The sequence below is a fragment of the Phaseolus vulgaris genome, chromosome 4 (assembly GCF_051622355.1).
Source record: "Phaseolus vulgaris cultivar YP4 chromosome 4, ASM5162235v1, whole genome shotgun sequence".
NCBI lineage: Eukaryota > Viridiplantae > Streptophyta > Magnoliopsida > Fabales > Fabaceae > Phaseolus > Phaseolus vulgaris.
In genome coordinates, this window is record NC_143501.1 from 11033751 (window position 1) to 11042935 (window position 9185).

Consider the following 9185-nt stretch of genomic DNA (forward strand, 5'->3'; position numbering starts at 1 on the left):
TTATTTTAAAATAGTTTTCTCACTGTGTTCTTCTTCAAGCTTCAAAGAGTTGGTTTTGGCTTTTTGGGCATTGAAGTGGGTAAATTTTCATAAAACAAAGAACCATTAAAGAAGGAGGAGGAAGCTGTAGGTGGTGATTGTGGTGCGAACGAAGGTGCGAGAGGAGGAGGAGGCGTCGCCGCAAACGAAGACGAACGGAGACGGGAAAGGAGGCGCGAGCGGAGGCGAACGGAGACGCGAACGGAGGTGTGAGCAGAGGCATGAACAGGGGCACAAACGGAGGTCTGCAAGTATTTTCTACCATATTATACTCAAGTTAATGTCCCAATGCAATTTCTTATGAACTATTAAATTATGAATGCATATGAAGCAATGTACCGTTGTTAATATGTTTTTTGAGTTTTTCTGATTGGACATTATCCATATATGATTTATATTAACTTGTTGGGTTTAATTGGATGTAAACTGTGTCTGAGTTTAAAGCCAAAAAGAAGAACTGTTTAGTTTAGTGTCTCTGATTCCTTTCCCGTATGGATAGTACAACATGAGGACAAAACACATTCATATAAAAAAAATGCAAATTGAACTCATTCGAGATTAATGCTTTTTAATTGTCTTTGTATTCTAAACCAAACTAGTAAATAAAATACCTATTTGGAGAGAAAAAGGAATTGAATTGACAAGTAATTTGTTGGAATAAAACAACCCTAATACTGATATATATGAACATGTATCTAAAATTCAAAATTAAATTAACTTAACATGCAGAGATGGAGTTAACTATAATGTGAAAAAGAAAGGAGTCCATTTTATGAAGATTGATTGATATGAGCACACAGAAACATAGCATTCATCACAAGATAAACTTCAACTGTTGAAAAAAATCGGACAGAATAAGGTGATAAGGTTGTCTTATCATATCTAAGTGTCTCACAAAACAATGGATTAAGATAGGATATACTTTGCTTATTTTATCATATCTTCCTTACCATGGTCACCACCTATCCCTTATTGTTAACGAGTTTCGTCTCCATCACTGTTCTGTCTCTTTTTTTGTTCTTTGACTTGTGTGTTTAGCTTAAAACTACAATTTTTTACAACTTAATTATTGGTATATATTTTTTAATGTTTTTATATGACTAGTATAAATTATATAACTTATATTTAACCTTGAAAATTGTGGTCATTCCATTATGTCCTATCCAGCCATTTCGGTTATAGGGACTGGTTGGCTGCTTCGCCCCACTAGCTGGAATGGATTACTGCCACCAAATAGTCACTTATTTTTTGTTTAGGATGATACCTGTCAACATTGGTCCATGACATTTATTTGGAGTATTTTTTTTACTGCATATCTACAAGCGGATAATGATTCTGACGCTTAGCCTAGTTGTTTAATTGCATGAATTACACAAAAACCTGAGCAAATTAAGATGCATGCTCTGTTTAGACTTTTTGTGTGGACCACTTTACTATCATCATGTATTTAATTTTGATAAAGTGTTGTTCCCCCATTTTGTTCTTAAACCTCATTTCTCAAGAAGATTGCTTTATAGTTGCTCTATTGTTAATCTATGGCCAATGTCACCCCATTAACTAACTTGTGCATCAATTCTTTTTGGAACTTGTAAATGAAGACAAGAATGCTACCATACAAGATTGCGTTGTCATTGCCTCTTTTGGGGTTTTCTTGGTAGTTGGTAGGAGATATGGGGGATAAGAGAAAAGGTGAAAGTGGTGGGGAAAGATTTATTACTGTTTCTTTATGTCGTGTAAAAGGGGGAAATGGTAAACACTTTCGTTTATTCTGTTAAAAGCGTGGATGTAGATGAAAATATCTTTTACTGATAAATGATAATATTGTTCTCTATGCATAAGTGTAAGATAGAAGAACCAGTAACGATTTTTTGTGGCATTATTGGCATTACACTTTTCATCCAAAAGTGTGATGAAAGATTTTGCTGAGTGGAGTGTAAATGATAGCCTGTTCATTTTCAATTGTTTCTGTGTGCTCATACCTCTCTTGTCTACAGGAAAAATAGGTAGATAGCAGCACCTCTATATAAATAGTAGTACCTCCTTCCAAGATCAGTTACAAAGTGAACCAACAAAGGTATGTTGTCAATCCAATACTTTCATATTTGCATATTTTTACTTTTTCCATTCAGTGTCCTATTTTCTCTCTCTTAAAACAAGTTTATAAATTAGGAATTTTTTGTAGTCAGATTGCATTAATGGAAATCCCATAAGGTAGAAAGTGGATGTATAAAAGATTGGACAGAAACAAACATCTAACAGAGGAATTTAGAGAAGGAGTGTATGAGTTCCTACAAATATGTTATTAGTCAAGAAAAGTTTCAAGAACAAGGTGAAATGTTAAGATGTCCTTGTATTAAATGTAGTTGTAAAGTTTTAAAGTATGTGGATCAAGTTGGGTGGGATCTTTATCAAGAGGGATTCATGCCTAATTTTTATTGGTGGACAAATCATGGTGAAGAATTGCCACAATCTCCCCCAGTGGATGTTGTCGGTTCATGTTATGGAACTTGTGAACAAAGAGAAGAATTAGGTCGTTTCCATCAAATGGTAATGGATCATGTGGGGCCCTCAAATGTACATTGCATGCAACCAGAGAGTGTTATTGGATCTGAGTACATGGAGGAAAATCCTGATCTTGAAACTCAATTTTTTTTTAACATGTTTGCTGCTGCACAACCACCCTTGTGGGAAGGATGTGAGAATCACTCAGAATTGTCAGCTTCTTTGGAAGCTCTAAGCTTGAAATCTGATTATAATATGTCTGAAGGATGTTTCAATAGAATGGTCCAACTTATGGGGGAGACTATGCCCAAAGATCATCGAATGGTTAATAATTTTTTCCAAGCTAAGAAGTCGGTGGAAAAATTAGGTTTGGGTTGTACGAAAATTGATTGTTGTCCAAAAGGATGCATGTTGTATTATAGGGAAAATTTTCATAAAAGTATAACTAATTGCTTTATTTGTGGAATGGAGCGATACAAGACTGTCAAGGAGGGGGATTGAAAAGAAAATTGTTGTTATGAAAATGTGGTACTTTCCCATCATTCCTAGACTTAGAAGGTTATACTCTTCAATGACAACTGCACCTCACATGAGATGGCATAGTGAGAATCAAAGGGACCCGTCTATTTTGTCTCATCCATCTGATGGAGAAGCTTGGAAGCATTTTGATATAATACATCCTGATTTTAGTTAAGACCCAATAAATGCCAGATTAGGTTTATGTGCAGATGAGTTTAATCCTTTTGGTTAATATGGAAAAAGTTATTCTTCTTGACCAGTTATCCTAACTCCATACAACCTTCCGCCTTCCATGTGCATGAAGAGGGAGTTTATGTTTTTGACAATCTTAGTTCCAGGTCCTTCAAATCCAAAACATAAGATTGATGTGTTCTTGCAACCACTTATAGATGACTTATGCACCTTATGGACTGAAGGGATATTGACTTATGATGTGTCACTAAGGCAAAATTTTATGATGAAAGCAACTTTGATGTGGACAATTAATGACTTTCCCGCTTACAGCATGTTATCGGGTTGGATGACTTCTGGTAGACTTGCTTGCCCTATATGTATGGAAAGAACAAAGGCATTTTATCTTAGTAATAGCCACAAGATATCCTTTTTCAATTGTCATCGTTATTTTCTTTCACTTGATCATCAATTTAGGAAGAATAAAAAGACATTCAAGAAGAAGTTTGTTGAGACTGATCCCCCACCTCCACATTTGTCTAGTCTTGACATTTGGAATAGGGTTGCACACTTACCAGTTTGCACTGAATTACAAGAACAACAAAATATTCCTGAATATGGTATTAAACATAATTGGAAGAAACAAAGTATATTTTGGAGGTTGCCATATTGGAAAACTCAACTTTTACGTCACAATATTGATGTTATGCACACAAAGAGAAATGTGTTCATGAATGTGTTTGACACTATCAAAGGAAAAACTAAGGACACAAACAACGCTCGATTGGATGTAGCACAAATATGCAATCGAAAAGAGCTAGAGTTGAAAGACATTGGTGGTGACAAACTTATCAAACCAAAAGCAGCATATACATTTACAAAATCCCAAAAAAGAGTCTTTATTTGTAAATGGGTTAAAGAACTGAAGTTTCCAGATGGATATGCTTCCAATTTGGGTAGATGTGTTGACCTTAATCAAGGCAAGTTACATGACATGAAAAGTCATGATTGTCATGTGTTCATGCAACGTTTGCTTCCAATTGCATTTGACGCATTACCAAAATTAATTTGGAAAGTTCTTATTGAACTTAGTCTTTTCTTTAGAGAATTAAGTTCGACAACACTAAATGTTGAACACCTAAGAGTTATGGAAGAAAATATTCCTGTGTTATTGTGTAAATTGGAACAAATATTTCCACCAAGCTTCTTTGATTCCATGGAACATCTTCCAATTCATCTACCTTACGAGGCAAAAGTTGGTGGTCCAGTCCAATATCGTTGGATGTATCCATTTGAGAGGTATAAAATTACTAATCACTATTATAACATTTGTAGTTTATTTATTTAATATTTTAAATTATGTACATCCATATTTTCTTTTAGGTTCTTACACTCCCTAAAAAAGAAAGTAAAAAATAAAGCCAGGCTGGAAGGCTCTATTTGTGAAGCTTACTTGGTGGAGGAAACATCTACATTTGCCTCATTTTATTATCCTGATCATGTTGAAACAAGAAGGACTATGATCCCTCGTAATCTTGAAGTAGGTGAGGGTTCTTCACGTGCTCCTCCTATTTCAATTTTCAATTATCCAGAAAGAGAAATTGGAAAATGCAAGACATATTATCTAGATCAAAGAGACTTTGATGCTGCCCAATTGTATGTTCTTTAAAACTGTGAAGAGGTTCAACCATATTTTTGAGTAAGATGATATTCACTCATTTGAAAAGAAAGTTAATTATGTTGCATGAGGTTTGAATAATCAATTTCGTTGTTGCAGTATTTATGTTGAATATTTAAGAGAGATTAGTCCTACTGCCTTAGAAGCTCAAATTGACCAATACATTTCATCCTATTTTGCTACATGGTTCAAACAATATGTAGGTTTTTAATTTGCCTTTTATTAAAAATTTATTTTTCGATAGACATTGTGTAATTTTTAACCTTTTGTTTAGGTTCTAAATCCAGAAAATAATATTGAAGATCCATTATTGGTTAATTTAGCATGGGGTCCTAAGAGAAAAGTTCAATCATGGCTTATCTATGTTATCAATGGATACAAATTTTACACTGTTCTTTGGAGTGAAGGCATGAATTGAACTAACTATGGTGTTTATGTACGAGGAACCAATGGTCAATCAAAGTCATATTTTTATGGAATATTGTCTAATATTATTCAATTGGAGTATACTGGATTTCCAATAATGAATGTAGTTCTCTTTCAGTGTGAATGGTTTGATAATACTCCTAATATAGGAACCAAAGTAGATAAGAACTATGACATCGTTCAAGTAAAAGAATCACGGAGATATAATAAAGCGTATGATCCATTCATATTTGCACAACAAGCAGAGCAAGTTTATTACACCTAATATCTAGAGGGACACCAAGGTTGGTTGGGAGTAATTAAAACAAAAGCTCGTGTTAGAATCATTGATAGAGTGAGGTTGAGCATGACACTCCATACCAAGATGATGAGCTTCTACAACTTGAAGTAGTGCTACATGTTGATCCATAATTCATTCATGATTCTCTTGCTGATGTTGATGGGAGGGGAGAAGAAGTAGATCTTCAATTACTAAATGAAACAAACATAGATGAACAATACGAGAAGGAATACATTTCAAGTGAGGATAACATTGAGAGTGATTTCAGTGACACAGATACCTCTTTGGTAATTCATGCATTAAAATTTATTGTATACCTTGTTCAAATTATCTTTAACATTAATTTTATTGTGGTTTTCCATAATTGTAGTGAATAACAGGTAAAATAACTGACCTATTTGGTTGTAGAAACACTATCAGGTTTGAGTCTTTTGATCATGATTACTTTATTTGTTCATTCAAAATTGATTGATCCACTTTGATTATTGTATTGATTATATCTTATATATGTAATATTTTTTACTTGCAGATGACACCAAGGGGTAGAGGTGGTGGTCATAGACCACCTAATCGTGGTGGTCGAGGTGTTCGTGATGTTGATATATCTTTACCCAACACCAACATTCCCCCTTCATTTGTTCTTCCAACAACTATGGAGTCTACACATAATATTTATGAAGGAGCCACCCCACTTCCTACACTTTACAAACAAGATATTGAACATCATGTAGGAGAATCAAATCCTACTACCTTTTCTACAGAGCCAACTATGAATCAACCTTCACTGATACAAGACTCTCTTACACCTGACAATGAGTCTGGCAATGTAGTTGATCAAAGAACCTGGCTTCATGCAGAAAAAGGAGAGTAAGTATATTTTAATCTAATTGTAATTCATCAATATGATCTGATTTTCATATATCATTTTGATAATATGTTTTGAACACAGTTTTTCACCAGCAAATGGACCTTCCAATGTAATCTCACGAATCATCAAGCAAAAATATGATGAACCCAGTCCCACTTGGAAGAAGGTTTGTCTTGAGCTTAGAGGTAGATGGTTTGGAGAGTTTGAGGTAATTTGAGTTATGATTACATTTAAAATGATATTTTATTTTCTACAATGTTTGTTTTCTAATTTATTTTACATGCAGAAAGAGTATAGGTGGGATATGGAACAAGACCAACTCATTAGATCCATTTTTGATACAAAAGCCTCCCGTATCTTTAAAAAAACTATGAGTAAAGTTAGGCATGGTCAAGATAAGGGGACCTGGATTCCATCACTTGTTCGAGCAACCTTGCACCAGCATTGGAGTTCTACAAAATTCCAGAACAAAAGTGCTATTGCCAAGGCGAATCGGGCTGTTGAGAAGGGAGCCTCAGCCTACTGTGGTGGTTCCATATCTACCGCGGCTCACTTTGAAAAAATGGTAATATTATTATATTTATTCTCTTTCTATATTTAATTTTAATACAATCTATTATATCTTTTTATTAAATTTATGTAGACTAAAGAGCTTGAATGACAACCAACTGCTTGGGAGGTTGTAGAGAGAACAAAGAAATTGAAGACTGGACAATGGGTCAATGACAAGACTCGCGACAACAGTGTGTTTTCTTCACAATAATCAATTTGACTTCATTTTCAGGAGAAATATAAGAAACGTCGAGAAGAAGCCCGACAACAGCAAATGCTTGAAAGCGCATCTTCACAAAACTCTCATGTTGCCTCTATTGATGACAATGAAATATACATCGATGTTGTTGGAAATGGAAATAAAAAAGGGGAATGTCTATGGTCTTGGTGTATTGAGCAAAAGGTTTAATGGTTCAACAAGTGCTCACTCTGCTACAAGTCAAGCTCCAGTAGTCCATCAAATAGAAGAAATACGTGAGATTATTCAAAAGTTAAATGATGAACTTATGACAAAACGTGTCAAGGAGCGGACACTTGAAGAAAAGATGGAGCTATTGATGAAAACTCATGAAGAGCAAAGTGATCGCATGCGCAAACAAGATGAGTAGATGCAACTCATCCTCCAACACATTCAAATGAAAAATCCCGCATCAGGCTCTTCAGATCCTACTACTAGTGGACATCATAAAGGAGACCACATTAGAGATAACAGTTCAAAAGAAGATTAGTTGTATGTTGAATTATATCATAGATTTGACTCTTTTAACTAGTTTTCAACAATTTTAGTTGTGTAGTACGATTTACCTTTAATTTGAGTACAACTTCTTCTTAAACTATGTATTTTAAGTTCATTCCAATTTAGCTTGATTGAATTTTGAGTATCTATAAGCAAGTTTGAATTTGTTTATAAAATGGTCAAAATACCATTTTAAATAGGTATTAATAATACATATAAAAATAGCCACCGAAATCAAATTTGTCGCTATAGGGATCTCCATTTAGCCACCAAATGATTTATTTTTAGCGACCGAAAATGGTGGTCGTTATCACCTTCTATCTTAGCCACCGAAATTTGGGTAGCTAATTTGGTTTTTGAATTTTGGTGACCAAATTTTCTGCGACCGATTTAGCCACTGAAATTTCGGTTGCTAATTTGGTTTTCGAATTTTGGTGACTAAATTTATCTGCGACGAATTTAGCAACCGAATTTTCGGTTGCTAATTTAGTTTCTAAATTTTGGTGACCAAATTCTCTGCGACCGATTTAGCCACCGGAATTTCGGTTGCAAATTAGCGACCACTTTATAATTCGGTCGCTAACGACTTTGCGACTAGGGTTTTCGCTTCCATCTTTATTTGGTGATTGTTTCGGTCGCAGATATGTTTAGCGATCGATTATAGTGCTTTTAGCAACCGAATTTGGTGGTCGCTAAAAGTGATGTCTATTTACATACTGAATTAAATCCGTATGTAAATATCCGTATGTAATGCTCACTTTACATATAGATTCAGATCCGTATGTAATAATCGGCATGTAAATGAACAATTTCTTGTAGTGGAAGGATAGGTTACTTGTAACTAAAGTTCTTTAGACTGAAGATTAGAAACAATGATATTTGTTAAACTCCAAAGAAACGTTGATGTGTGTTCTATCATTAGACTACTCTAAAGTCCAAGCATTTAAGGAGTTAATGAGATATGGGACACTTTAATTGTAACATACTAGGGTTCTATAAAGGTAAAATGCAATAAGATATATAAGTCTTCTTACTCGTCAATATGAGTTGTTTAATATGGAATGTAATGAAAGCATACAAAGTATGTTTAATAAATTTTAGATCATATTAAATGGGCTCAGATCTTTTAATAAACACTACCATAACTATGATTACATTAAAAAAATATTACGTAGTTTGCTTAATTTTGGAAACCATAGGTCACAACACCTGACTTACAAAAGTTTGGACAATATGTCCATGACAGAACTCATTCACATCTAAAAGGACAGTAGTTAAAGGTGGAGCAAAAGAAGTGACAAAGAAAGAGAAATGCAAAAATCTTCATTTGCAAAAATCTCATTTCTCAACTTCATCTCTTTCCTATCATATACTCAATTAGGAAAGTTTGACTTTCAACTCTATATGTGTTTTT

General features: G+C 34.3%; 2 pseudogenes; both read left to right on the plus strand.

Moving 5' to 3' along the window:
• The first annotated feature begins 2234 nt into the window (after positions 1 to 2234).
• Positions 2235 to 6004, plus strand: LOC150027902 (uncharacterized; annotated as a pseudogene).
• Positions 6005 to 6144: 140 nt separating this feature from the next.
• Positions 6145 to 7763, plus strand: LOC150027903 (uncharacterized; annotated as a pseudogene).
• Positions 7764 to 9185: the final 1422 nt, after the last annotated feature.